At 42.4% G+C, this 13791-nt stretch overlaps 1 pseudogene; it reads right to left on the bottom strand.

The window, feature by feature from the left end:
• Positions 1 to 7515: 7515 nt before the first annotated feature.
• LOC101591895 lies at positions 7516 to 8451 on the bottom strand (annotated as a pseudogene).
• Positions 8452 to 13791: the final 5340 nt, after the last annotated feature.

Below are 13791 nucleotides of genomic sequence, written 5' to 3'. Positions count from 1 at the left end.
GCTGTACAAGATTGGGGCATGATATCCTATTTACAAACACTATTAGAACAAATCCCTCTATTCATTAAGAGAATGTAACTATATATCTATCCTAACTATTTTGAATACACAGATACAAAATGGACATTCATCTGGATCCCTTTTTTGTTTAGTTTCGTCATTTGAATATTATAGGTGTGTTAACTCAGCAAAATATTCTAAGAGTCCAGTAGTCCACAATAGTATTGGGGCTTCCGCTTCACTGGCAATAGAAGTAAAGCCACGGTGTTATGTTGAGCTGTAGGGGACTCAAGTCAACAATTTTTCCAAGCATTTCTGACTTACACTCTTAGCATAAAACCTGTGTGATATTCTTGTTTGTCCTGCAATTAGCAATAGAGATTTAGGAAGCAGAATAACTCCATAATAGAATTGTTTTTAAAATTTTCATAGCAATCATCAAAAAGAATGGTTTCTGCATGCCTAGGGAGAAGTGATATTTGCTGCAATTCTTGTCTAGCTCTGTGCCTTTCCTCATGACCCCCTCTTTGACAGCTGAATTCAGGCTTCCTAGAGGAGGCAGTTGCTTTGCTAACATAGGGCTTCCTGTTTCTCCCCCACAAGTTTGGCTATTACTTTGGCATCTTGAATCGAGTTAGAAGTAGAGAAATAGTGGCACAGAAAAGCATCCAGAGGTATTGGACCACATGGTGGTTAGTTGGTAGAAGAGGGTGTCCTTGGAGAACCGCTGAAAAGGCAGGACCCTGCGCTGCTCCGATGGTGGTCAAATGCTTGGGTATTGAATACTTCCACTGCGACAAGCTGTGTAAGTGTGGCCCAGCGTGTGTCTGCTACCATTTCCCATTTATGCTTTCTCACAACTGAGTCTTGTCATCCAGACAGCTAGAGCTTGCATGTGAAATCCTAGGTTCTAATAAGAACAATTGGACCAGAAGAAAGGGCCAGTGTCAGACAGAAGGACCATTGGTAGGAAGAAATGAATGGTCTCTTTGCACTCTGGAACCCACACAATTTGTCATCTATTGACCCTTGCTCACCAAGCTGCAAAAACCTGTGGCTTTTTGCAGATATAGTTTCAGAGGACAGACGCTGTGGCCAGTGGCAGTAGGGCTAGTTTTGCTATGAAGCTGGACTATATTGAGCGTGTCAGTTACTCTCTATTTATAGTTTTTGTTGCATTTGCTAAAGAAAGATTTGTTTGTCTTTTTTTTTTTTTCAAAATTCAGCTAAGATTCTAGAGAATCTTAGGGAAAATCAAATGTTTCATTTTGCTTACCCACCAGGAGTGATGGATAGTTCTTTGAGTTTTTCTTGAGGTGCCACTCAGCTGTCACCCTTATTAAGTAGCATTTAGAGCAGGGCAGAACATAGGGCTTTCCCTATAGTGTCATAGACTGGCTGGACTACAGAGCACATCCTTTAGAGTTGGACTTATAAAAATGCCTTCGTGCCCTTCTTGGTGAAAAAAAATGTTTAAATAAATAACTGAGCTGGTGGTGATAGCAAATGTCTGTAATGTCAGCTTCTTGGGAGACTAAGGCAGGAGCACTGAAAATCTGAAGCCAGACTGGGCAATTTAGTAACTCTTCATCAACAAAGGGGAGGGGCCAAGAATATAGCTCTGCAAAAAGGCTCTGGGTTCAAATCCCAGCACCCCATGCACACACACAAAACATAAAAAATAAAAAGAGTTGGGGGATGTAGCTAATTAGTATAGCAGCCCTGGGCCATATCTCTAATTCCACATGAAAAGAGAAAAAATAATGAAAAGTATCATAAACAAAACTAATTAAAACAAGAGAATAAAGAAGGGATAGGTGTCTGGGGAGATAGCTCAGTGGTCTAAGTGTCTGCCCAGCAAGCACCTGAGTTTGATCCCCTGTACCACATGCTGTGCTGGCCCTGGAGCCGAGGGCACACCGGGCTGACCACCAAAACCAGTCATGCACCAGCGCTGAGGAGGCTAAGACAGGAGGATCACTGTTAGTCTAATCTTTAAATAAAAGATTTAACATCAATACTTGATGATAAATACCTGTTCCATATTATGCCTAAGATGTTTGATATGCAGACAGATAGTGAGGTTAAGCTTAACAGCCTAAGTTGTTTGATAATAACAATAAACTTGTCTTTTGGATGGTTAACAACCTAAGTTTGCAGACCAAAATTAGAGAAAAAGGAGGGCTGCAAGGAAAGCCAACATTTTGGCCCTAGCCTTCTAAGGTCAATTAAGACTCAGGACATATGAGAACTTGTACTGTAACGTCATGTAACTCAGTAGCATCCCAAATTTTCTGATCAAGAAGATTATGGGGCCAAAGAGGAAAATGATCGATGATGTAGAGTGTGCCTAAGAAGAGTCACATGGAGAGAAAACATTCTCTCAGGCTTTCACAGCGAGCACATTGGCCAAGCAATGGCCGTGACTCATCCACATGGCTGACACTGAAAAAGGTTCTACAATCTGAGGTACAGGATCTCAGGATAAATCCTGAGGGCATTTCACTGACCTTCTCAGACCCAAAAGCTACAACTCTTGTTGCACAGGTCCTGCTTTACCTTGGTCTTAACCATCCAGCAGAAAAGTATAAAAATGAAATATGAGAAATAAAGCCATGCTGTTATGTTAAGCTGTGAGGGACTCAGGTCAACAATTTCTGACATTGCCTGTTAAGCGGAAGACCCAATGCTATTATGGGCTACTGGACTCTTTTAGAATATTTTACTGAGTTTACACACCTATAATATTCAAATAATGGAACTTAACAAAAAAAAGGGATGCAGATGAATGTCCATTTTGTATCTGTGTATTCAAAGTGGTTAGGATCGATATACAGTTACATTCTCTTAATGAATAGAGGGATTTGTTCTAATGGTGTTTGTAAATAGGATATCAAGTCTGCATCTTGTACAGCAATTAACCACTAAGAAGAATGTATGCAGTGTGTTAATTATTGAAACTGTCCTACCGATTTGATTTGAAACTGTCTCATTGCTATTTATCAATAATATTATGGCAAAAAAATAATGATACTGAAAAGCAGAACCTGATAAACTTAGCATATGAATTCTATGAAAAAGAATAGAGTATATGGTAAAAAAAGAATAGTGTATAGAAAGTGGAGGGAGAAAAAATAATATTTTTTGTAAAAGGAGCGTTGTCACATACTTTTCTCATGATAGAAGTTTTAAGCATGTTTGTCAAACTTTGACCTTTTTTGTCTTCTCTTAGTTACTGTCTTCTCACTAATTATTAAAATAATAACCTATTTATACTTTGTAGAAAAGTTCACTAAACACTTTTTGACTCAACTTTAGCTTGATAACATTTTAAAATCCAAACTACTTTTCCTGAAAACAGTAAAATAAAAAAATTACAAAAACCTTGTCTAACCTAATGACTTTTTCAAGTTCTAAAGAATTTTAAATTGTTTTATTAAAATAAAATTGGTCTTTTTGCTGTAAAAATAAATAAATAAATAAATAAATAAATGATTTAAAAAATTTTAAAGAAGGGGTAGGTTCTGGAAAGAGTAGCCACTCTTCTACTTGCCTTTAACAGATGATAAATTAGACGCTCCCTTTGGAGACTGACAGAGGGAAAAATTAACACTTGAATGGTGAAGGGCTGATTCCAGGGGCTGATTTAATGATGAGGGTTTAAGTCATTGAATTTGGGGGCTGGTGAGATGGCTCAGAGGTCTGAAGTGCCTGCTTCCGCAAGCTTAAGCAGGTGCAGGAGACAGCAGTTCCATCCCCAGCACCACATGCTGGCCCAGCCCCACCCTCCGGGTGGCCTGAGCTGGCAAAAAAAAAAAAAAAAAAAAAAAATTGAATTGGGAATGGTGACAAATTGATGACCATCCATCAGGAAAGATGGAAAGTGAGCACCAGACTGTAGGCATTTTCCCTTTGCTCTTATAAATATTCAGACAGCATTTTTGGGACACTTATGTCAAAACAAAATAAAACAAGGCACGGAGATACCACAAAAAAGGACCGAGGAAGTGAAAGAAAGCATGTGTGATGGGACAGCAAATGTCTAGTGTCTTTAGCCCTGTGGAGTTCACTGCTTTCTTACCCTCACCTTCCTTCTACTTCCCCTTTCCAAAAGGTTGCCTTTGGGTCACTCTAGCAGCCTGGTCCCGTGTAAATCAGTGGTGGAGGAAAGGATCAGATGGATGCCTTTGGCTATCACACCACCTTATCCATGGATACTTCAACTTGTACTGCAGTGATCTAAAGAAAATAACATTAACATCTAACATTTGCTGAGTTGGGCCGGGGAGATAGCTCAGTAGAATAAGTGCTTGTCTGGCAAATGCAGGGTCCTGAGTTCAATCCCCAGTACCGGAAAAAAAAAAAAAGGTAACATTTGCTGGGAGCTTGCTATGGTATCAGGCCCTGTTTGAGGTATTTAACTAGAAAATCTCATCTCAATCCCACATTGGGCAGATGTAGCTCACTGACAATGTGTTTGTCTAACATCTCAGAAGCCCTGAATTCGATCCCTAGCACTGCAAGAAACAAAAAGAAACAAAGCAAAAACACCTTATACAAACTCAGGGATTGTTGTTACTGCATTTTAACAAAGTAGTTGCTGTGGCGGACAGACACATGATGGAGAAAACAGTGAAGGTGTGTGCTGGGTGGGGTGGTATACATCTGTAATCGCAACACACTGGGAGACTGAAGCAGGGCAATTGCAAGTTTGAGCCAAGCCTGGACAACTTAGTGACTTGGTGAGATTCTGTCTCAAGAAAAAAAAAAAAGTCTGGGATGTAGCTCAGTACCAAGGCCCTGGGCTCCATCACCAGAACCGCACACACACAAACCGCCAGGATGTAGTTTGGGGGAGATATAAGGAGATGGCAAATTTGGCCTCTGGGGCAAGAAAGAGGAGGGAGCCTCCCTGTAGATATTTGCAAACAAGCAGGGATGTGCTTGTTCATCTTTAGCTCCATATCCTGCTGCACAGAAAACCTAACTGTGATGGTTCCAGCAACTGTCTTACTAATGAACTACATGGCCAGTTGCTGGCTTTAAGAAACATTCCCTTGAAAATCCATGTCGGAGTTTTTTTTTTTTTTTTTTTTTTTGTTTTGTTTTGTTTTGTGGAACGGGGGCTTGAACTCAGGCCCTTGTGCTTGCCAGGGAAGCACTTATTCTACTGAGCCATCTCCCTGGCCCTCTTAGAAGATAATTTTGTATATCAAATTTTAAATACCAGAGAAGAAGACCTGTTCATAGGATGTCTGCTTCTTCTCTTTTCGTGAGGGATGTCGAGAAAGTATTTATAACTCTGGTAAGTTTCTCTTTGCTAAGTGCCCTGCATATGGAATATAAATGACAACAATTATTAATGTACTCATTATTGACATAATAATGTCTTTTGTTAGAGGCAGTTCCCCATTGGGTTAGTGGCCTTTTATATACAGCGGCTCGTCTTAACTTCTGAATGAAGCCTGCCTGGAGTGGTTTCAGTAAGACCCACAGGTTTTGACTTCTCTTGTGACTTTAAGGAACCAGCAGGCAGGAAAGTAAATGACTTTCTTTGGGCTTCTATAGTATTTGTCCATTGGCAGAGTTAGGCAGGTATAGTAGATGGGTTGGTTATTTTATTTGAAGTGCTTGATGAAAATGTAATCATAAATCACATATCATACAAACTTACTTCAATTTTTACTTATTTTCTTTTTCACTGTCTACTTGGTAGAGGGTCTCACTAAGCAACTCAGATTTCTAGTGATCCTCCTGTCTCAGCCACCCCAGTGCTAGGATTACAGGCGTGCACCACCACGCTTGGTTTTGGTGGCCAACACGGTATACAGTACCAAGGATCGAACCCAGGTCCTTGTGTTTGCCAGACAGGCACTTAGGCTACTGAGCCATATCTCCAGCCCCTCTCTTTCCATCTCTTAATCCCCTCCTCATTTGAACAACATCTATCTGCCTACTTCCTACTACCTATCTTTTATTTTGCTATTCATTTATATTTTGGGTATCTCATGTAAGAGAAACCATGTGATATATAATGCTGTCTGATGTATTTCACTGAACGTCAGAGTCTAACAGTGCATCCACTTGGCTCAAGTTTATCCATCTTTGTGGAACAGTAGTCCTCCATTGTGCAAAAATTCTTCCTTCCTTCCTTCCTTCCTTCCTTCCTTCCTTCCTTCCTTCCTTCCTTCTTCCATCTTTCTTTCTTTCTTTCTTTCTTTCTTTCTTTCTTTCTTTCTTTCTTTCTTTCTTTCTTGGTAGTACCTGGAATCAAACTCAGGACCTTGCACTTGCCACCCAAGTACTTATTCCACTGAGCCCTTATTCCTCCCTGGCTCAGTATTTCTTTATTCTTTTGTTGATGAGCTTATAGGCAACTTCCAAGATTTAGCTATTATGAATCATGGTGCTATAAATGTGGGTTTGCATGTAACACTGTAATAGAATGCCTTTGACACATAAAGAAGATGTGTAGAAGGAGAATAGCTGAGGCACTTGGAATTTCTACTTTCAGTTTTTTTGTTTTGGTGTTATCAGGGATTGAACTCAGGACCCTGCGATTGCCAGGCAAGCATTGATTCTACTGAGCTATGTCCCCAGGCATAATTTGCATTTTTTCTAATGGGCAACAATGTGGAGTAATTATTTACATGTTTATTGACCATTTGTAGTTCTTCTGAGAAGTGTCTATTCATTTCAGTTGCCCATTGTCGATTGGGTCTTCTATTTAGGGAGGTCTAATTTTTTGAGTTTTGAAAACTGTATTGTAGATATTAGTGTTCCATCTGAGGGGTAGCTGATAACTCTTTTTCCATTTTGTAGGTTGGCTCTTTACTGGTTGCTTCCATTGCTGTGCAAAACCTTTTGATTTGACATGATCCCATTTGGTGATTCTTAGTACTTTTTTTTAGTTTATTAGTGCACATGTGCAGTACGTAATGTTTATTTTCTTTGTGGGAAGTTGGTACATGTTCATAATACATCTTTTTAAATCCCTTCTTCCTTCCCTTCCCATCCCTTTTTCACCCACCTCTTGATCCTCTTCTGGTTTTGGTACATGCTTGCAGCACATAGTAATTACATTCCTTGTGTGGCATTGGTACATGTAAATAGCATATTCCAATTCCTTTTATGATCCCCTATCCCTCCTCTTCCCCGTGCTCCATCTCTTGATCTGCTTCTCCTGAGAGAATGATCTCTCTACTTCCTGTTATTTATCTTTTATTTTTTCTTTATTTTTATTCTGGGTTTCTCATATAAAAGACAGTATGAGGCATTTAAACTTGTATAACTGATTTATTTCATTTAGCATTATGGCTTCAAGGTGCATCTATGTTTTCCACTAATGACTCAGCTTTTTCTTTCTTCATAGCACAGTAGTGCATCATTATCTAACTAACCATGTTTGCTTTCTCACTTGTCTGTTGATGGACATGGGACTCTTCCAAGATTCACCTATTATGAATTATGCTGTTTTAAACACAGGTATATATGCTGTCTTAGTTACTTTTTTATCATACAAAACTGTTATATAGTGGTTTTGCTGGCCTTGGCTTTCTTGGGAGGACTGCAGACCTCTAAGTTGTGATCCAACACAAGAAAGGATGGGGGTGATTCTGGGTGGGAAGAAAGGAGAATGCAGCCCTTATTGGGAGGCCCATGCCTTTTTTTAGAGATGGGCTAGGGTCACTGGGGTGCCTGGGCTGTAGGGAGTGGGCGACCCTGGGGATAGGTAGGGGCTATAGGGCGGTAAAGCTCCCCCTGGAGCCTAGGATCACTCTGAGGGAGCGAGTACGACGACGAGGAGGTCTCCGGTCTACAGTAGGAAGAGCCATAGTGGCCGCGTAGATAGGATGTCGAGTAGTTTGGGGGCTGGTACCCAAAGCCTCTGTTGCCTTGGGTGGATGTATGTCCTGGAGTCCAGAGCGGGCCGCCGCAGGCCTGAGTGCCACCTCCCGGGCTGAAGGCAGGCCCGGCGCCGGAGCTCTTGATCTTCCGCCGAAGCCAGTACTTGTAATCGGGGTAGTCGCGTAGGTGCCCGGCGCGCAGCCGCTTGGCCTCCTCTATGAAGGGCCGCTTCTCTTCGCTTCCATTGCGCGCCCAGGCGCTTGGAGATCTCGGAGTTACGCATCTTTGGGTTCTGCTGCGCCATCTGGTGGCGCTGAGCGGAGCTCCATACCATGAACGCGTTCATAGGCAGCTTCACTTTCTCCAAGGAAGCCCTCCGAATACCCCGGGGATCCCGGGCCCCTCTTGCTCTTGGGGTTCAGAAGCCGAGGAGGTCTCAACAGTAGGAGCTGGAGACTCCAGGTTCCAGGCTTGGGCTTGTGAGGAGCCAGGTAGCGCCATGGGTGGGGAAAAGCCTTAGGAGGGCGTCCTGAATTGAATGCCCTCCTCTCAAGTGAAGCTGGGACCTTTAAAATGTGCTTTTCCAGGCTGGAGTCATAGAGGAGCACTCGGGTCCTTAAAAAAGTGTATTATCACTCCCAGTCCAGAATCCTTCGAGCCTTTGGTTGCAACCAGTTCGGCACACTTTGGACAGCATAGAGGGCAGACTCTGCTGGTCTCCACGTCTGTACCGGAGAGGTCAAGCTCTGCTTCCCTTCTAGCTTTCAAGACCCCCCAGCTACAACTCGCCTACTCTCTGTGTCGGGTGCGGTGTCCAGTTGAGGTAGACTTACCCCAGCAGCCGACAGGCCCACCGCCAGGTGTCTCAGGCCTACTACCTGCACTCTGCCTCTGTGGCCTGTCTTAGTTACTTTTCTTATCGCTCAGCCAAAATCTGACACTCAAAATTAAAGGAAGAAAGGTTTACCATAGCTCAAAGTTTGAAAAGGTTTCAGTCCATAATTGGTGGGCTCCATGGCAGGGTAGAGGTAGAGGGACATCACAGAAGACAAGCAGAGTGCATGGCAAAGCAGTACAGGCAGTATGCAGCAACCAGCAAGCAGGAAGTAGCAAGTGACATGTGACAACAGCAAGCTACCCACCCTTAGAGTAGCACTCGCCCCTTAATCCTAGCATGGCACCACGAATCCATTCCAGTATCACACCCTTAGGCCCAGCACACACTTTAGCTCATACCACCTCTGAAAGGCTCCACTTCTGACTGTGTGAGTTTTGAGGGGACACCTAGATAGTAGCCATAACACATGTTGCTCTGTAACTGAATGACTTTAACTCTTTTGGGAACATACCTAGAAAGGGCATAGGTGGGTCAAATGGAATTTCTAGTTTCAGTTTTGGAAGATTTTTTTGCTTTCTGTATTTAGGACAGGGTCTATAGGGTCTACAGGGTCTCACTAAGTAGATCGGACTCAGCCTCCCAAGTGCTGGGATTACATTCGTGCGCCACAGCGGCCAGTCTCTATCGCCATCTCAGCGTGCCCCGTGGGCGGGGCCGGCACGACACATGGGAGGTCGAACCTGGCAGCTGAGCTCTGCTTGAACAGGCGCTTTAGTCCGCTGAGCTATCAGGCCTGCGACCCCTTTTTTTAAAGAATATCTGAGCGGGTGTATTAGTTTATATTTCCACCAACAGTGTAGAAGGGTTTCTTTCTCCATGTAGCTTCTGCAGCATTTGCTAATATTTTAGTTCTTGATGATGGCTATTTTTTCTGGTGTTCTTTTAATTTGCGTTTATTTAATGGGCTGCAACATTGAGCATTTCGTGTATTATTATTTTGGCTAGTTGTACTTCTGTCAAGTATCTGCTTATTTCGATCGCCCATTTTTTATTTGATCTTTTATTTTGGCAGGCCTAATTCTTTTTTCTTTTTCTTTCTCTCTCTCTCTCTCTCTCTTTTTTTTTTTTTTTTTTGAGTTCTTTATATATTCTACGCCTGAGTCCTGTGTCTGAGGAATCACTGGCAAAGTTTTGTTTCCCCCATTCTTTTTTTTTTTTTTTTCAGAACCAGGGATTTAGGCCCTTGCGCTTGCCAGGCAAGCGCTTACTCTACTGAGCCATCTCCCCGGCCTAGTCTCACTGCATAGATCGGACTCTTTGTGATTCTCCTGTTTTCAGCCTCCGAAGGCTGGGATTACAGGCCCATGCCACCACACCCAGTCTGAATCACATTCTCAGTGTGCCTGGTCTGCCTAAACAGGAACTTTAATCTGCTGAGCTATCAGGCCCGCCCTAATTTCCCCCATTCTATAGGCTGTATTTTCACTGTTGGCGGTTTCTTTTGCTGTGGCAAAGCTATCAAATTTTAAATGATCCCATTTGTTGATTCTCAGTACTATTTCCTGGGTAAGCAGGGTTCTATTGAAAAATCCTTGTTTATGTCTATGACTTTAAAAGTTCTGCCTATTTTGTCTTTGAACATGGTCAGTATTTCTGTTTTAACATTTAGTTCTTTTATGCATTTGATTTTAGTTTAATGGATGATGAGAGACACACAGCTAGAGTCAATCTTCTACATGTGGATAGCCAGTTTTCTCAACCCATTTCTGAAAGAGATGACCTCTCCTCCAGTGTGTGCTTTTGACTCCTTTATCAATGGTCAAATAGTTGTGTGTACTTGAGGTTGCTTCTGTACCTTCTGTTCTGTTCTGTTGATCCTCATGTCTGTTTCTGTGCTAGTACCATGTTCTTTTTATCAGAGTAACTTTGCAATGTAACTTTCCATCTGGGATTGTGATACCTCTGACTTTGTTCTTTTATGGAGGATTGCTTTTAGCATTCTGGATTTTTTTCTGGTTCCATATGAGCATTAGAGCTGTTTTCTCTAGTTCTGTGAGGAATGCTACTGGCATTTTGATGGGTATTGCATTAACTTTGCACAGCAATTTTGGAAATATAGCCATTTTGTCTCTATTGGTTGTGTCTATCCATGTGCAGGGATTTTTTTTTTCTATTTTCTGATGTCCTTATCAATCTCCTTTTTAAGAGTACTGTGATTTTTGTTCTAGATACCTTTCATTTCTTTTGGTAAATTAATTCCCAAGGGTTTTTTTTTTTTTTGAACCAGAGATTGAACTCAGACCCTTGCGCTTGCCAGGCAAGTGCTTGTTCTACTGAGCCATCTCCCCGGCCACTCAAGTATTTTTAATACTATTGTGAATGGTATTGTTTTCTTAGTTTTTTTTCTCAGTGAGTTCATTAATTGGTGTACCAGAATGCTTTTGATTTTTTCTGTTAATTGTGCATTCTGTTATATTGCTGAATCTAATTATTAATTGTAGGCACATTTCGTGGAATTTTTGAGTCCTCTGTGTAGAGAATCATGTCATCCTCCAATAATGATAATTTAATTTTTTTCCTATACATATTCTTTTATTTCTTTCTCTTGCCTTATTGTTCTCGCTAATATTACAAGTACTGTGTTGAACAAAGGTAGTGATAGCAGACATCCGAGGGTTGGTCCTCATTTTAGAGCGAAAGTTTTCCATTTCCCCTCACTTAATATGATGTTGGCACTAGGTTTATTGAAGTGCTTTTTGACAGCATTAGATAAGGTCATTCTATACCTATTTTCTTCTCCCATCAGTGAAAGCCTTGAAGGCCTTCAAATTCTCCAGAGCAACACTCTGTCAAGGCCCCACCAGAAAACTGTAGAATTTATCCAGGGAAGACCCTGGAGGATTTAGTTTAGGATGCTCTTTCCCACCTAGCCTGTGCCTAGGGCTGTGCCTCAACTCCCTGCCTCTATCTCTGTCCCCTCCATGGTCATTGGAGGTCCTCACTTTGCTCTCACTGCTGCTTTCCAATCCTGTCTTCATTCTGGGCTTCATGTAGTGTCTGACTTTTTCAGGTTTTATCTCTTGTTTCTGTCTTTCCACTTGCCTTTGGAAATCAACCACCCAGCACGCCCTGCCGCTTATGGACCCTCTGCCCTTCCAGGATACAGCTTGTGCTTTTCAAGTACTTGCCCTGCCTGAACATATTCAGCCTCCAGGCATCTTGTTCACAGAAGCTCGCTTGACTGCTTCTACCCCCAGAGGAGTGATGTACAAGATGTAGATGGAAATGAGTATTAATGGGCTGTACAGAGCACATACTGTCCAGGTCACTGCAAGTGGCTGAATAGTGCACCAGTGAGTGACTGACTGATCTTAGCCCTTTCTCTAACCAGGGATCTTTTTTAAAAAAAAATGTATTTAGTACATGGTCTACAGGGTCTCACTACACATATCTGACTTGTAGGTGATCTTCCTGTTTTCAGCCTCCCAAGGCTGGGATTACGGGCGTGCACCACCACACCCAGTCTCATTGGCCATCTCAGCACACCCTGGGGGCAGGGCTGGCACGACACTGTGGGGCTCAAACCCTGGTCCCTGCATCTGCCTAAGCAGGCACGTTATTCCATTGAGCTATCTTGTTGGCCCTTAACCAGGGATCTTGCTTGTCAAACAATGATCAAACCCAGGATCAGGACAGTAGTCTTGCAATAATATAAAGAATTTTGAGGGCTAGCCTGGGACTGATCTTGTGAATATTCTCTGGTGGGTGACAAGCATGTAGGTCACTTTTCTTCCCAGAGGCTGATGGCTACAGGGGTGATGGAGTCAGTGGGGAACTAGGCCTCAGGTATAGATGTTTGTGGTCTTCTCAGCACAACAGAACCTTACCTGGCCAGAATCTTAGGAAAAAGACTTAGTGGATTAAATTTCTGAGAAACTGAGACTCAAGACTCAAGAAGAAAGACCATTTGGTCATCCTCCTGTTGGAAGAATTATCAAAAGGTCTGAAGCTACCTTCTTGACTTAACGGCCTCAGCCTAGATGCTGTAATGAACTTTTATGTAACGGTCAATCTTCTTGATTGTTTGGGATCACTGCCCATGCTGGAAATAGACACCTACAAAGCATACGACTGTGAACCTACTACATGTCCAGCTAATTCTATATTTGTGTGTGTGTGTGTGTGTGTGTGTGTGTGTGTGTGTGTGTGTGTATGTGTATGCATGTGTTTGTTTTGGAATGTTTATTTTTTCTGCAGATGAGATTTAGGAAAGATGTTTGAAGAGTCCCTACCCATCCTAAGAAACAAGCTTTTGAGCTAAACTCATTTTGGTTAATGATGACCTTGACACTTAAAAAAATTCAGTCAGAAAGCAGTACGGGGGAGGGCTGCCAAGGACGACTCTCCCTTGGCACTCTCAGCTAGACTAACTTCAAGTTTCTTTGTTCATCTCACTTTTTTCATGGGGGAGTAGTACAGGGCTAATCACTGAAGAAATTACACAGCACTGCTATGCTTGATACCATGGAGGCCACAGAGCTCAGAAGAGTGTCTTGTCAGCTTCTGGTGAGCTTCTTGAGAAGACCCAACATAGATCTGGCATGGGGTAGAGAGTTCTCAAATAATATCTCTCACATCTTTATTCTGATGTTACAGGCAGAGCCTAGGAATCTATTTTGACCACACTTTCCGAGGGACTTCAGGCAAATCACTTCTTTCAGCTTCGGGATCAATAAGACAGCCCCCATTTCCTGGGGCTCTCTCTGTTCTGACACCCTCAGATTCCCAGTCAAAAAATCCAAGAGGTGGTCTACCATGGGCGCCAGACTTGCCCAGACAATGAACCTTCCAGAAGTTTAAGGGAGAGGAAATTCCTTGCTCGCCTAGGGTGACAGTGGTCTTTCTTCAGGAAGAAGCTAGGCCCAATGAGCGAGGCCTAATGAGCTAGGCCTTAAAGCTTGGAGGTAGGACTTGGAGAGGGTCGAGGAACTATGTGACCAAAAGATCAAGGTGATATCAGTGTGGTTTCTTTTTTTGCTTCTTATCTAGGAAGTGGAGATGAAAGTGTTCAGCAGGAGACATGCAGTAACACTGAGCACCCTCTA

Source organism: Octodon degus, unplaced genomic scaffold, assembly GCF_000260255.1.
Source record: "Octodon degus isolate 3935 unplaced genomic scaffold, OctDeg1.0 scaffold00236, whole genome shotgun sequence".
NCBI classification, from domain to species: domain Eukaryota; kingdom Metazoa; phylum Chordata; class Mammalia; order Rodentia; family Octodontidae; genus Octodon; species Octodon degus.
Note: the sequence above shows the minus strand (reverse complement) of the source record. Positions and strands in the feature narration are given on the sequence as shown.